The following is a 12,885-nucleotide window of genomic DNA, read 5'->3' as shown; positions in this document are numbered from 1 at the left end:
TTCACCCCAAGTGTTCAGGGGCATAAGCATAGCATGCTGTGTTAGATCTTTCCTCCATCTATTTCAGTAAGATCTACACTGACTGGCAGCAACTGTTCAGGGTTTCAGACAGGCACTGTCTTAACTGTATCTGGAAACATGGGGGATTGAGCCTGCAAAGTTATACCACTGTGCTGTTCAGGTCTCACCACTGCTATACATTCATGGTGAAAAGGGTGGTGGTGGAGCACTTACAGGAGTTTCTGGAGAATACCAGTTATCTGGATCTGTTTCAGCCTATCAAGAACAAGACAGGAGGAGTGTGGCTCTGTTTCTGTTTCTGCTTCTCCATCTCCATCTCTCAGCAGCTCTCAATACCATGAAATTAGTATTAAGGGGTGATATTTTTCAGTGGTTCTACTCCTACCTGCAAGACCACTCAGAGATTGTGTTTCAGTCTTGTGGTCTCTGCACTGTGGTGCATCACAAGGCACAATTTTGTACCAAGTTCTCTATGAAGCCTTTCGGAGCAATCCTTAGTTTGGGGCCAAAGTGTCGTTGGTACTCTGATGACACACATCTCTATTTCTTCAGACCACCTGAGTCAGGAGAGTCTGTGCATGATCTGCATCAACATCATCTGGGTGCAGTTGTGGATTGAATGAAGGCCAGTAAACTGAGTTTGAACCCTGGGAAGACAGAGGCAATGTGTATGGGTAGTTCCTGTGTCTGAGAGATTGGCCAGTAGCCTATTCTAAATGTGGATAAACTCCCTCTGAAACATCATGTTCATAGTTTTGGAGTGCTGCTAGATCCATCTTTGTCACTGGAGGTTGAGGTAGTCTCAATGGCTCAGATTGCCTTCCACCAGCTGCAGACAATATGCCAACTACTGCCATTCTTGGACAGGGAAACCTGGCCGTGGTGATTCATTCATGGGTAACTTCAGTATTTCATTATGCAACGTGCTTTATTTGGGGCTACCTGTGGATCTGGTCCAGATACTCTATCTTGTGCCAAATGCCAGGGCTGGTCTGTTGGTGGGGACAGACTACCACCGGCACACAACTTCAGTACTGACAAGCTTGCATTGGCTGCCTGTATTCTCCAGGGTTCAAGGCACATAACAACTTGGGTCCAGGATACCTTAAGGACTGCCTAATCCTTTATACCCATACCTGATCACTGAGGTCTCCAGGAAAGTTGCTGCTAGAGGTTCCCATGGCCCAGAATGCTGCTTGCTCAGTATTGTGGGCCCATCCTGCTCATCCTGTGGAACTGCCTCCCGGCTTAGATCAGATTGGCCCCCTCCCTGTTGGACTCCAGGTGAAGACCTTTTTATAATTTCAGCCAGCATTTTAAGTACCCCCCCCCAATGTTATTGTTAATTTTAACTTAGTTTTTGTAGCATCATTGTACATTGCTTAGAAACTATGATATTAACTATATACATTTGAAATGTATATAAATGTAACTTGTTCAAATAAAATAAAGTAATGCATAGCAGTACAGGATAAATTGCCTCCTATCTGCTCATGTGGCTTCCCATAAATTTGTAACGTGGTCCCCATTTTCTTTTTGTCCCTACCTTTGTCCATCCAAAGATGGTTCATGCTGAAGCCACACTGAGTGGTCCTGCTGTGTGAGTTCTAGGGTGATCTCCATCAGTTTTCCAGTAGGCATCTGGTTGGCTACTATGAGAAGAGGATGCTGGAATAGATGGGCTTTTGGCCTCATCCAACAGGCTCTTATGTTCTTATGCAGAAGCCAGATTCTGAAACAACTTTATTGAAAAACATGGGGCAGTATCTGACAAAATATTTGCACTTGCGCTAATGCAATGAGACTTCCCCCCTCCACTCCTCCATGCCCTGCAATATCTCCGAATCTGCTCGGGGGAGGGGGAGGGGCTGGAGGAAACCCCAGGACAGATTTAGTAGGAGTCCAGGGGGAGGAGAGAGAGAGAACATTCCATTTGCACTATGTTTTTCCATCACTGTGTACTTCTCAGGCATGGTTTGCTTTTTTCTACATAATGCTGTATAGGGGAAATGCTATATGTGATGCAAATATTTATCAAGAAATTTTCATGCCCAAATCTAATATTGTCTCCATAGACACATGATGGCTTTCACTGACCCTTATAAGAAAAAAATAGAAAAATCCAAGCATAAGAACCTAAGAAGAGGCTTGCTAGATTAGAGCAAAGATCTGATTTTATGTAGCATTTAATTGTTTGTAGCATTTAATTGTTTAAAATATTTTTTAGGCTCTCCTGTAGGTTCTCTCTCGGTGACTTAAAATTAAAATTACAGTTCCAGATATAAAACCAAATGGACATCGTTTTCATGGAGCCAAATTTCAAAGGGTAATGATCACAGGTTAATATACACATTTTTACAAAGCAATTTTCCCATATCAAATGCAAGTTTAATGTTATTTTCCCGACTAGATGCATATTCATGCATACATTACCCCAGCGTGTGCATTTTTGTACATATCTGCTGGCTGGAGAACTGTGCTGCAAAATTCAGAGAAGTGCAAATTTCAAAGGATGGCTGTGTTTGGGTTTTGGCTAATGGCACTTCAAAGCTTTGTCAGTTGTGGAATGCCCTGGGCTGGGTTCGGAATGCCATGCCATTGTCACCCACTGCGAAAACAGTTGCACAAGCGACTGTCAAGGTCCAAAACCCACCTTAGGGTAAGTAATGCTTCCCTTTTCCCCTTCATGGGCCATCAAAAAACTTTTGCTAAACTCCTGCAATCTTTTCTGTATGTGTTTTGGATTCTAGCAGGTGCCTATGAGGAACATTCTGCTTTGTGTCTAATTAATTTCACAGGGTTGCAAGCCCTGATATCAGCAGGAGTGCTGGCATCTCTGCTTTCTCCCTTTGCCAAATCTCCAGCCTCCTTCCTAGTCCAATTGTAACAGATGAAATAACGACTTTGTTTGGCCCGAGAGAAACTGAGACCAGAAACCGACGCTGCTTTATAATCCAATTAGGCTTCTCTAATTTACAGTGCTAGAAAGCAAAAGCCTGTGGGACTCTGCTCTTTTGTCTGAGACCCAACTGAATGATTGTGTTACAACGTATTTATAAAACAATCCCAGGGCGGAGAGGATAGTGGGAGAAAGACTGATATTTATAGACTAGAGCCTGGGCATTTGTTTTGAAGCCTTAACCTACAGCAATGTGCAGTGATCCCCCAGATGTCTTTATGCTATTACACTATTGAACACGGAATTGGGCCACCAGTGTGCAGAGCACTGCTGTGTACAATCTAGAATATGTCGTCGTCATTGCTTTGAGAAAATTGAAAGCTGCAATGGATAACTTCCCCCCCTTCCCAACCTATTGGCCAGATCAGGCCCAATGCCAGCTTTTTGGGGCAACACCCCTCCCAAGATTGTGGTGGTAGTGATGAAAGGAAAAGGAAAAAACAAAACAACAAAACAAAAGTAGACACAATTATGAATGGAAAGCCCAGTCCAATACCTTGATGAGAATGCAAATTGCCACCTCCCTGGTCACTGGATTTTTCATTGGATGATGAGGGAGAGGGGCAATAATCTCCTCCTCAGATGATCTGCATGGATTTAGTGCATCTGCATGTGCTCCTTGTGGGTGGGCGCACATGTGCAATAGAGTACAGAGTGGCCACACCCACTGCTGGAATCCAGCCCCTGAAGGGTGAGTGCACCTGTTAACCCCTCCCCCATAAAGGTTAGCTACCTTTGATTTAAAGCCCAAATGATACAGAAAAGAAGAGGAGAAAGAGGTCTTCACAAGGTCTTCTCATCTGACTCCCAGGCCTTTTTCCTGGATCCTGTGAGGCAATATAATAATTGAGTCCTATTGAGCATTTGAGGAGAGCATTTCCAGCCCTTAGTAACCCCAGCCAACTTCCACACAGTGGGCATTCCCCATTTATATATTATAACAACACCCATCCTTGCTTGGTTCTGTGGAGGCTAGGGATGCTGGTGGTCATTAATAGACAAATCTCAGCATCCTCACAAAACAATTTCATGGAGCCCATGGATAAAGTCTGTAGTGTCAATATGACAAGAAGACAAGACTTCCAGTCTCAATTTATGTACAGCTCCCATCATCCTAGATCACTGGCCTTGCTGCCTGGTGCTGATGGGAGTTGTAGTCCCACAACATCTGTAGGTCATTAAGTTAGCTCTTTCATTTCTGGTGGTGCAGCATAAACATTACAAGCAAGAGGTCCAAGCTTCAATCCCTGGCATCTCCAGGTAGGGCTATCTGAAACCCGTCAGAACCTCTGTCACTCAATGGCTACAATACTTGAACTAGATGGACCAATGGTGTGATTCAGTATAAGGCAGCTGCTCTCCCCTCACTTGTGTGCATGGAAAGGTAGCACATCTGGAATGCCCAAGAGGGAAGATGCCCTTGGGGTGTGTGAGAGATTTTGAGCAGAAGAGCAGCTGCCTGGGAAATGGTTAAGCATCTTCTCTTCTCCACAAAAAAAAAAAAAGGGGGGGGGACTTTGAAAATCGTGCTTCATTGAATAAATTTGAAAGTGCTTTACATTTTGCTCATTAGATCTGCTTCTTGTAACATAAAAAGTGTCCTCTCTTATCCCTCATGGTGGAACTCATGCTCAGAAGAGGTGGCTGCTCATCTCAGGTGACCAAAGCTAAAGTGTAAGCTGTTTTCTGCCCTTAAGGAAAAAACACATTAACAAGAGAGAGGGTCAAAACTCCCCACACTGCTTGTTCTGTCCTACAGGGCATTCAGAGTCATTTGAAACAAGGATCTTTTCTCTATCAGCCTGCTAAGTGTGCTTTAATATGACACCCACCCACAACCTGCTAAAGTTGCTATTACATCAACAGTAAGAAAGCCTTCCAAGCACTATCCATGGAGTTCCTGGGATTATTTCATGCTATGTCTTTTTTCCTGGGACTTTTGCAATAGTGAGTCTTACCCCTTGATATGTTGCTCTTCAACCTCGGAAGAGTCCTTTGTAATCTGATCAAGCAGGAAAGCCAGAAACTTGACCAGATCCATTGTGTTGTTGACATTCAGGGTTGGGTTTTTGTGTGTGAGAGGAGTTCATGGCCTATTGCGGTAAAAGGCAAAGGCAGAAGCTGCCTTCCATTAGTGATGCTCTGCCAATAGAAGCCAAAGGCTCCAGCCTTTGCCTTGGTCAAAAAAAGGAAAACAGGAAATGAAATGGTAAGCAGCATGCCTTTACGCTGTGTTATTTAAACAGCAGCCATGTATTGAGTAGATTTGTTATTTAAACAGCAGCCTGTGCTGTGGGTTAGTTCAATGGTTTTTCCCATTTGGAAAAACGAAGTGTATGTACAAGTAGTTTGGGAAACAGGCTATCTGGACTTTTCAGAAAAGTGACCAACTCAGTAAAATTTGATGTCTTCAAATTGAGTCAGTAATATGCCAATAATATGAAGAAAATTAGCATCTTTTCTTATACAAAAGCCAACACACACACACCATTTAGGGAGATTGATAGAATGATTCAGAGAACATGATTTTCTCTTTCATGCAGGAACATATCTCTCTCTCTCTCTCCCTCCGTCTCTCTCTCTCTCTCTGGGCCTGTATCCTTAAACACCTATATATACATGTGCACATGTGCACATTCATTCATTCACTATGGATGTGGGGAGCTGTTAGAAGGTCCAGAGGAATGCGTTCATGAATTGTCTCCTTCCATTGATATGAATGGAAAAGATGTTCCAGAAGGCAAGTTCCATGTGTAAGTGGAGTCCCCCTCACTCAGAATAAATCGAGAGGATCAAGCTGACAGCACTCTATTTGTTGATTCACTTTCACTTATCTCAGAAGGCAGGTATTTACAACACAATGAGTTCTGCTGGAAATCTACTCTCTGCAGCATGCTATACCAGCCTTGGGATCTAAAGGAAAGTCTCCCATTGGCTCCACTGAGTTTTAAACCAGACTCTCACTTGTTTGGCTTCCATACTAAAGAACAGCGCTCAGTGATGCTTGACATGAGTCAGAATCTGGCCAGGCTTCTATGGGGAGAGGTCGCTGGAGAGAACGTTTCGCCTTCGAACCGCCTCCCACGGTTCTGCTTGCCTCCATTTGATCTTTCATTCAAATTAGTGGCCTGCACCAAATGGGTGCGTGTTTTCTCCACATGAGCTGCAGTGTGTGTAAATAAACAAGTCTAGCTTTCAAATGCCTTCATGATTCATTAACTTCAAAGGGATAAATGCTCTGTTTTCTTAAGAGGTCAGTCACTTCAGAGTTTCTCCATGTTCCGTCAGCACTGAGGGCGATGACTTGATTGTGTTGAATTCTGGGGGCGGTCACTGCCGTGGCTACTATTTGTTTTCCTAGCAGCCTCAGCAGTCAAATAGGAGTTTTGGTTTGCTTTTTTTCTAAATCAGATTATTTCAATTGTGCACATTGCAATGACAGCTGGGTTTATGAACCAGCTCCATAGCAGGGAAAGACAAATTAGGTGACCATAATAGCCTGTAATGTGCCATGTTGAGATATGACAAGTAGGTGGCAGATCAGGTAATAATGGCACAGTGGGAACTTACACTGGCACTGCATCAGTTCCAGGTTCAATATCTGGTATCTCCAGGTAGGGCTAGGAGAGACTGAAACACTGGAGAGCTACTGTCAGCCAGTGTCAATGATACTGAGCTGGAATCATCAATGCCTTAGTATCAGGCAACTTCCTATGTTCCCATGCTCAGTTTTATTTCCTTTTTTCCTGAGGAAGGATCTGTCTATCTGTCTATCTCTATCATCTATCTATCTATCTATCTATCTATCTATCTATCTATCTATCTATCTATCTATCTATCTATCATCTATCTATCTATCATCTATCTATCTATCTATCTATCTATCATCTATCTATCTATCTATCTATCATCTATCTATCTATATCTATCTATCTATCATCTATCTATCTATCTATCATCTATCTATCTATCTATCTATCTATCTATCTATCTATCTATCTATCATCTATCTATCATCTATCTATCTATCTATCTATCTATCTATCTATCTATCTATCATCTATCTATCTATCTATCTATCTATCTATCTATCTATCTATCATCTATCTATCTATCATCTATCTATATCTCTCTATCATCTATCTATCTATCTATCTATCTATCTATCTATCATCTCTATCTATCTATCATCTATCTATCTATCATCTATCTATCATCTATCTATCTATCATCTATCTATCTATCTATCTATCTATCTATCTATCTATCTATCTATCTATCATCTATCTATCTATCTATCATCTATCATCTATCTATCTATCTATCTATCTATCTATCTATCTATCTATCTATCATCTATCTATCTATCTATCATCTATCTATCTATCATCTATCTATCTATCTCTATCTATCTATCATCTATCTATCTATCTATCATCTATCTATCTATCTATCTATCTATCTATCTATCTATCTATCTATCATCTATCTATCTATCATCTATCTATCATCTATCATCTATCTATCTATCTATATCTATCTATCTATCTATCATCTATCTATCTATCTATCTATCTATCTATCTATCTATCTATCTATCTATCATCTATCTATATCTATCTATCTATCTATCTATCTATCTATCTATCTATCTATCTATCTATCTATCTATCTATCTATCTATCATCTATCTATCTATCATCTATCTATCTATCTATCTATCTATCATCTATCTATCTATCTATCTATCATCTATCTATCTATCATCTATCATCTATCTCTTATCTATCTATCTATCTATCTATCTATCTATCTATCTATCTATCTATCTATCATCTATCTATCTATCTATCTATCTATCTATCATCTATCTATCTATCTATCATCTATCTATCATCTATCTATCTATCTATCATCTATCTATCATCTCTATCATCTATCTATCTATCATCTACCTACCTACCTATCATCTGTCATCTATCATCATCTCACTTTCTTGTTGGCAACCAGTCCAAATAATATTGCTATGGTCATACAAAGTGGGGAGGGGGGCTGCGATGAAGGCTTTTGTATACAGAAGTGGAAAGTATGGAATTTTGCCTTGTACATGGCTGAAAGTTCACCTATGTCACTCCAGTTAACATGTTTGCTCTGCATGGTTGGTTCAGAAGACAGAACCTACGACACAGAGGCCTATCATCCTCTATGCCAGGGGAAAGTGCCAGCCTTCAGCTGCTCAGGGGACAATTAATGGGGCAATTCATTGGGCAAGTCTGCAAGGGAGAATTGGGTTGCAGCCCGATAGCTAAAGATCTGCGCTCAGTGAGAACTGATGGTGTTGGTGGTTAAAGTGGTTGGGGGAGGCAGTTTGAGTGCAGTGCAAGCTTTGCAGCTGACTATTAGAGAGAATCCCTGGAGGGCCTCAATGACATACTGTTGCATGTCCAGGAGGGTTGGGGGTCATCCTCATTAAGAGCCTAGTGGGAATAGAATTATGCTGCCAAGGCTGGGGAAAGAGCCTTTCCTCAGGGGATGAAAACAACTTCCACCAGGTTGAGGCCAATGTGGTGCAGCCCAGGCCACTCTCCACCCCTTGCTAGACCCTCATGGGCTAGCCAAAATAATTTCAGGAACCAGCTGTGGCTGACAAGCTTCCAGGTGGCTACCCCTGTGAGTTTGCTTGTGGGTTAGGTCTTCTTTTGGAATCTGATGCACTTACTGATTACATATTATCTCTGTTGTGCACGTGGGCTGGGGACTGTACTAACCCAGCACCTGTCCATACTATAATAGGCTATGATCCTGTTGGCCCTATTGGTCCTATTAGGCCATTTGCCCATGCAGCACGCTTCATGATGCTGTGATGGCAGAGTACCGGTAATGCATTTTCTAGGGATGCCTCCTTCCCTTCCAGGACTGCAATCCAGTGTCCACCAGAGAGTTCAGGAAATGGCTGTGCATTCCACAGCAGTAGGTGGGTGGGGAATCAGCTGGAGGCCAGATTCTGCAGGGGCACATGTCTGTGTTCTGTGAACCAGAATGCAGCTAGAATTTAAAGGCAAGCCAGCAGGTTGAAGCTGGCTCATTCTTTTCAAATGGGCCAAAAACATTCATTTATTCTTGCAAGACCATATGGGAAGCCTCGGCTCACTGGGGTTATCTTAGGCCAGGACCTTGCCTTGGCAATTAAGCTCCTTTTTCAGTCAGCTCCCGGATGCAGAGGATCATGTTTTCCTAAGAGGCTGAGGATGGGGCAATGGCCCCACTGCTCTGAAAAGCCCCTCCAGTAGGGTGGCAGGCGAGGGGGGAGGTTGGATTGGGCCCTTGCTTAGTAATGAACATCACAATTCCTACAGGGGCTTATTCACAAATAAGTCCTGCTGATTTCCGTGGGGCTTGATCCCAGGAAACAGCATAAGGTTCCACTTGAAATATTCAGATGATGCCCAAATGAATAGAAGAGTCACTCTGAAAAATATGAGGACCTTGCTTAGTGGCCAATCTGATGCTGTTCCGATGCAGTAGAGATAAAATGTGGGGATTACTATGGGAAAGGGAGGCTGTAAATCCTCAAGATTTGCACCCTGCTTTTTGCCCTTTCAAGGACTGCTGCTTCACCGGGGCTGCATTGCTGCTTCATGTGTGACTTAGTTTGTCTGTCACCAGGCAGAGCTGGGAGAGCTTAGAGCTGACAGGCCCATGTCAAATCCCTTCAGTGACATCATGTCATATAGAGGCTCCAGCTCATCCCAAGGTTGGTGGTGGCTACTTTATTTATACTGTGAGGAAAGAGTTTCCTACAATGATTTATCCTTGCCACAAGCTTTTCGGGGCAAAAATCAAGCCATTTAAAATCCAGGAATGAATGTTTAAAACTGGAAGTGGATGCTTCCTTCCTTTCTCTTGCAATTGTGACAGCGAGGGAGAACGAATGAGGCACCATGTGAGCCTGAGGCTTGCTGTGTTACTTTTGCTCTAGCTAGCGCCATAGCTGTCAACTTTTCCCTTTTCTTGCGAGGAATCCTATTCGGAATAAGGGACTTTCCCTTAAAAAAAGGGAAAAGTTGACAGCTATGTCTAGCGCTATGCTCGAATGAAGCCAGGGTGCGAAGTTCTCATGGTGTTGCTCAAGATAAAGGGCAGCCTTTCTTTTTTATTGGGAAAATTGCTCTCTTTTTAGTAAAATGGCTGTCGCTTTGTGGTTGCAAATGGAAAATGTAGACCCCATTTCTGGTCAGAGAAGAGCAGATAGGTTTTGGGGAGAGGGGAGTTTCTGCCTTTTCCTGCCCACCTCCTGAGGCCTCTCAGATAAGAACATGTTGGGATATCATGGGCATGTTGACTTTTATCACTGCCAGGTGCCATTAATATCTCTGGGACCCTTTGGAAGCCTGTGGGTGATGCACCTCTGCTTCCTTCCTGTCTGCGGAGGATACTTTTTTAGAAGTCGGAGAGGCAAAAGCCGCCATTAATCCAGGATCCCGAGTGTTTAAGGGCCTCGCATTGATGCCATTGCAGAGGGGAGATCACTTTACAAAAGCAGAAATCAAAATGGGGGGAGTTTGGGAGAAGGGCCTCCCGAATCCATTTGCTTTCCAGTTCCTAAAGTGACAGCATCCCAGTGTGACGCCATAGCAATGGCTGGAATGCAGCATAATGATTTTTGAGCCTCACAAAGCCTTTGTGACAGCAGGAGGGGAGAGCAAGCTGAGCCTGGGACGTTTCCTGGGCTGAGGTAGCTCTGGCTTAATTGCAAAGAAGACTGGCTGAGATGATAATCCAGGGGCAAGTGTAATGTGGTGGGTCTGCCCCCTTCTCAGTGGGCAGCGCCCTTTCTGCGGTGGGCCTGGTGGGACTTATCGGGTAAATGCTTTATGGTAAACATTTGTTCTAGAAGGCAAAGGGGGAGCCGTAGTTCGATATGAGAGGATTATGGAATTATCCTTTAGGCCCACTAGGTGGGTCCGGAGCTTATTTGGGGGGATTCGTGTTTGCTTCCCTAAAGAACAATCTGTGTGAGGACCTGGAATACTGAAGCGTGTTTTTTTCTGGACTTAGCCCATGACTAGCATCAAGAGGCTTAATAAATTCTTGCCTTTCTTTATTTTGTATGAGCAGAACAGAAACGAAAGCCCCCAGACCCGAATTCAGATTTTTCTTTAGACAGGCCTACCCAGAAAGCTGAGGTGATTTTAGTATTTTAACTTCTGTTAAAATGGTTTAAAGTTAGTTTTATGATTCCCTCCCTTTATTTCATTGTTTTATCTTTTTGAAAACCGCTTTGAGGGTTTTATTTTTCATTTTTTCAATCAAGTGGTGTATAAATTTTATGAAATAAATGAATGTTCTCCATCCGTACGATAACGGAAAACCTGACTCTGTGTTCTTCAGACAGCTGCTGTTTCTGTGGCTGCTGCTTGTATGGGGTGATTTTTTTTTTTTTTTACAAAAATGAAGACTGAATGGGAACATAGGCCTTATGCCATCTCAGATCTAAGTCCATCTAGCTCAGTACTGTCTGCAATGACTCCCCAGCCCTCTCCCTAGCCCTACCTGGAGATGCCAGGGACTGAACCTTCTGCACGCAAAATGGTTGCTCTGCTACTAAGCTACAGCCCTTCCCCTCGGTAATATATATGTAAAATAAGTGTCTCTCATTATATCATTTAGTTCACATTTAAAAAAGCAAATCACACATTCACTGACTATGTGGAGGCAGCTGCTGACCCCCACAAATTCATCTGAAGATCAGAACAGAATCTGATAGATTCTTGATCACATGGAGAAAGGGCTTTGCTGACCGTTGTATGTATGCAGGCTTTATTCTTTATCCTTAGATGAAAAAGTAAAGGTTGTGAGCAGCGGCAGTACATGGGATCCTGCCCCCTGCCCCCTCACAATGTAGTGTACAGTGGTACCTCGGTTCTTGAACTGCTCCTTTTTCGAACGTTTCGGTTCCTGAACGCTGAAAACCCAGAAGTAAATGCTCTGGTTTTTGAACATTCCCCAGAACTTGAAAGTCCAACACGGCTTCTGCTTGAGTGAAAGAAGCTCTTGCAACCAATCGGAAGCCACGCCTTGGTTGTCAAACGTTTCAGAAGTTGAACAGGTCAAAGCTGACCTTTAAGTTTGCCAAGTTGCTGTGGCCAGGGCTGATCCCTAAAGATGCTGTGTACCAGTGCTGACCCTCTTACCTACCACCATCGGGAGTAAGATTCTGGGCTGGTGTGCAATAAAAACAATAACATTCAGTTAAACAACACTGGAACGTTTTCAGTTTTAGGTAATGTGTGTGTTTTGGGGCAGGCAAGAAGAAGACAAAATTCCTAGCAAGAACCAAAAAGTCTGCTGCTTGCTACATTCACAGTGCAAAATTACTGCTGTATACATCCACAATAACCAGAGATAAAGATACATTTGAGGGGCAACTGTACCAGCCATCTTTAAAATGGTCATTTAGTTTGAGAAATACCTGTACAAAGTGTGGAGTGTGGTCAGGTTAAGAGCTCCCTGCACAGGTGTAGAGTTTAAGACTGCGTATAGATGGGAGAAAAGAGAACAAATATTGGTGGGACAATTTAGACTATCCAGGTTTGTTCACTAGTCATTCTTTTAGGCAAGAAGAGAAGGGCTCCTATATATAGCCAGCAGCAAGAGTGAATTTTGAAAGCCTCAAGGTTTCCCATAATCTGCTCAGTTTCACCTACAAACATTTCTTTTCTTTTTTTGTGTTGGGGCCAGGCATTCTGCAAGCCTGGAGCAGCTGGACTATGTTTATAAGTCATCCCGTGCACTGCTAGATAATGAACTTCTGCTCACACAGAGCCAATCACTTTTCCAGTTGGCAATTCCCTACTCCCCAAATCTAAGGGGTAATCAAGGCAATGTGTTATGTTTTCAGCCTC

The sequence above is a fragment of the Podarcis muralis genome, chromosome 5 (assembly GCF_964188315.1).
Source record: "Podarcis muralis chromosome 5, rPodMur119.hap1.1, whole genome shotgun sequence".
Classification (NCBI taxonomy): Eukaryota; Metazoa; Chordata; class Lepidosauria; order Squamata; family Lacertidae; genus Podarcis; species Podarcis muralis.
Note: the sequence above shows the minus strand (reverse complement) of the source record.